Source organism: Zingiber officinale, chromosome 4A, assembly GCF_018446385.1.
Source record: "Zingiber officinale cultivar Zhangliang chromosome 4A, Zo_v1.1, whole genome shotgun sequence".
Taxonomy (NCBI): domain Eukaryota; kingdom Viridiplantae; phylum Streptophyta; class Magnoliopsida; order Zingiberales; family Zingiberaceae; genus Zingiber; species Zingiber officinale.
Window position 1 is genome coordinate 23,784,320 of NC_055992.1, and position 3,693 is coordinate 23,788,012.

The following is a 3,693-nucleotide window of genomic DNA, read 5'->3' on the forward strand; positions in this document are numbered from 1 at the left end:
CATTAATTTTTTAAAATATAAATTTTTAATAAAAGATAAATCTATTTACAAAATCGTTCTCTATTATATTTATATCACAAATTACTTAATTAAACCCTTATAAATAATAGTAATTAAAATATCATGAAAGTACAACTAATTAATTTTCTTACTATTAAATCAAATCAAAAATATGTCGTACAATTTAAACAAAAAATATGTAAATATAATCCACAAACTTTAGATCCATGTTAAGTCTATATAAAAATAAAAAACTTTTCAACTCCACTTTTAATTTCTTTTCACATTCATCTACAAGGAAGAAATTATTACATTATAATTAAGATAAAGTAGCTTACATAATTAATACATTAAACCTAATAGATTAATAGCTGAGACCAACAAAGATTAATGATAATGATAATATGACATTCAGTTTGACAAAGTTCAACTTATTTTGTAACGAATTCTCTCTACCTACTTTTCAATATTAGAAAATAGAAGGTCGCCTATCTTGTCTTTTAACACGTTCTTATCAACTTATCTATGTTTCTCACTTTATCAACAATACCTCAATCTACTAGAGAATCAGATTTTGTAATAAGTCCATCTGCTCAAATATGACAATGAAACCAAGCAACTACAAATCAAGAAACAAGTATTACCTATTTCAGCACAATTTCTTTATGAGCTTTAAATGACAGAATTACATTCCATGCAAGAGTTACAAAGTTCGCAACTAGAACCTACCATTTGAAGTTATCAGATTAAGAAATGAATTAAAGACAAATGAAGAAGCAAAGGAATTTATAAATTTCAGATACATATTCATTTTTTTGGGTAAAAAAATAAGATACATTCAATCTTAACAAATAATAGAGCATAACATCACAACAGGAATAACATTATTAAATAGTAGAAAACTTCCCCGGATAAAGTTGTTGGAGAGAAGCCATGGAGCAGTGTGGGCAGTGGCATCTCCACCAAGTGGAACTCTCTCTGTGAGGATGCTACTTGTGAGGATGCTACCGAGTGGAAGTGATGACGGAGATGAAACATGGGTTGTGCCACCCAATAATATACCACAAAATTGGACTTCTGGAGTCATATAAAGTTTAGTAGCAACTACGACAGTATTAGCTAGATGCTTTCAACACCTTGTAACAATTGATATCTTATTTATTCCATAGTTCCTCGCAAGTTATCAAAAGAATTCAAAGGGACAAAAAACAAATTCAAATATCAAAAGTATGAAATGTATTGTCTTGTATCAAGGAAAAGGGGTTCAGAATCACTTGCATGCTTGATGTTGCCATGTTAACCTCTCATGTATAGCCAGAGAGTGCTGGAGGGAAACACAACGCACAAGAGAGCAGATATCTTTAGTAAGTCAACAAAGTTTCATCCCTACTAAATAAGAAAAGCACAAATTGATTAGGAAGTTTATGTTAACTCTGGCACATTTCACAAACCAAAAAAAAATAAACACAGTAAAAATTGTATAAACAATCAGCCATACCGCATAGGCTTGACATGCCATCTTGTAGCTCACCGTCAACATTTCAATGGATTCCAAAAAGAAATGAAAGAAAGCATGGATTCCTGCTGTTGATATTCATAAATGTCATGCGACTTGCTTCAATAATATGAGAAATCCAATGGTCAAAGTTGGAAATGTTCTATTGAGCATGTTGTTTTGTACATCAGACAAATGTTAATGTAGAACAAACATATATCCTGCTACACTTTTAAAGAGCACAAAGGCCCAAACTCAAATATTCATATGTACCTTAGTTCGAAAAAGAAAAACAAGGCATTTTAACAACAAAGAAAAAGAAAGAAAGAATTCACACCTATCTCATTACACATCAGCAAACAACAAACAACCAATCCCAAGACTTCTGTGCCCACTGCAAAAGGCCCACGACATTGTCTCTGAACAATACCAGCGCAGAAACAGAAAATGCTACTTGAAGTATCCAATCATTCAATTCAAATTAAGAACATAAACCTTTTGATTTATGAGAATTGGACCCACGAAGCCCAATCCATTGATTCACTACCAAACTATAATGATTCATTTTCTCCACTTCTCTGCCAAACAATTGTAAGAATTGAGCAAGGAGAAACTTAAAATTCTACTTTCACTTCATGTTATTTTGAAATTTTATTAGGAGTGCAGCCTTAGGTCGTGATGTTGTTCTTGGAAACGACATTTACGATTAAAAAAAACATCTAACTGTCAAAAGCGGGGGCAAGTCAACATCCCTAAGCTGAATAACAAATAATACTAAGCAAATGGGTTTCAAAATAAGAAGGCCAATAACTCCATTTAATAGCCTAAGAAAAAAGCGAGAGTCGAATCATGCAAACCTAATCCATCAAAGCATCGTCTAGTAGCAAAAAAAGACAAATGATCTCGTACCTTGAGGAGGATAGCAAGGGAAAAGCAAACCCTAAACCGGGCTTCCCGCAGGAACTGTGATAGGTAATTAGCGATAATCTCATCGAAGGACTTCAACTCCAAATTGAGCAAGGAGAAGAGGTTTTTGGACTACTCGATCGATAGCATGGAGGTGATCAAAGGGAGCGCCTGAAAAGAAAGCACCGTTGCTACCAACGCAGTGAAGATGGGCATGGCGTCGTCTCGAAACTCGATAGTGCGTTGAAAAAGGAAAGGAGAATCTTGCTGCTAACCCGACGAAGGAAAGGATCGGCTACTGGCCGCACAACGAGACAACCCTAAGTGATAGAAACGATAGCATTGGAAGAGGCGTGAAAGCTTCAGTGGCTTTAAAGGGGATTGGGTCACAGGCGGCACGGAGGGGTGGCGGAGGAGACTAGGTCGCCGGCGGCGCAGAAGAGTGGCGCATACTAGGTCGCGAGCGGCATGGAGGAGTAGCAGAGGAAGTTAGGTCCCTGGCAGCACAGAGGAGTGGCAGAGGAGGCTAGGTCACGGTTGACGTGGAGAAGTGGCGGAGGAGGCTAGGAGCAGGCTACACGGAGGATGGTTTTGGTGGAGTTGCGTTTATCGTGGAGTTTTGGTGGAGATGAGTTTTGGAGGGGCTAGGTTTTTCGTGGAGTTTTCGTGAAGGGAAGGTTTTGGCTAGGGGCTTTAAATAGGTTAAGTTAGAGTTAAATTTTGGGGTATTTAAGTTTGTTTGATAAGATAGCTGAGTCAAGTCAAGCAGAGACTAAAATGAACCAAGTCTTCAAAATGATTGTTCAAACTTAGTTTGGTTTATTTTTATGAGCTTGAGCATGGTTCATTTAAATGTGATCGAGTTTTCAATTCAAGTTTGACTTGAGTTTGCTTCGTTTAGATGTTATCGAGCTCTCAATTTAAACTTGTTTTATTATTTGAAATCTTTATTTGTTTGATTGGTTATTAAACTTGATAATTTAAACTTGTTTGTTTATTTTAAAAGTCTTTTTTATTTGTTTAACATGTTGATAAGAGTTTTATTATTGAACATAGTTCACAAATATTATTCACAAACATTGTTCATGAATATTAACGAGTTGAATACATATGTGTTCAAGTTTGTTTGTTTAGTTTAACGAATTGTTCAAACTTGTTTATTCAATCGATCTTGTGTGTATTGAACGAACATAAATAAATTTTTACCAAGCCGAATACCAAGCTTATTCACAAATGTTCGATTCATTTACATCCCTAGTTTTAGCAGAGGAGCTTAGGTCGCGGACATAAGC

General features: G+C 35.3%; 1 long non-coding RNA gene across 2 annotated transcripts; it reads right to left on the minus strand.

Moving 5' to 3' along the window:
* Positions 1-758: 758 nt before the first annotated feature.
* Positions 759-3,171, minus strand: LOC121969714. Of its 2 annotated transcripts, none has more exons than XR_006108624.1 (2): positions 2,405-3,171; positions 759-1,581 (listed from the first exon to the last, which is right to left on the minus strand). It is a non-coding gene; the product is annotated as an uncharacterized LOC121969714 (long non-coding RNA). The 2 variants fall into 2 exon arrangements; XR_006108623.1 differs by having other exon boundaries at positions 759-1,584.
* Positions 3,172-3,693: the final 522 nt, after the last annotated feature.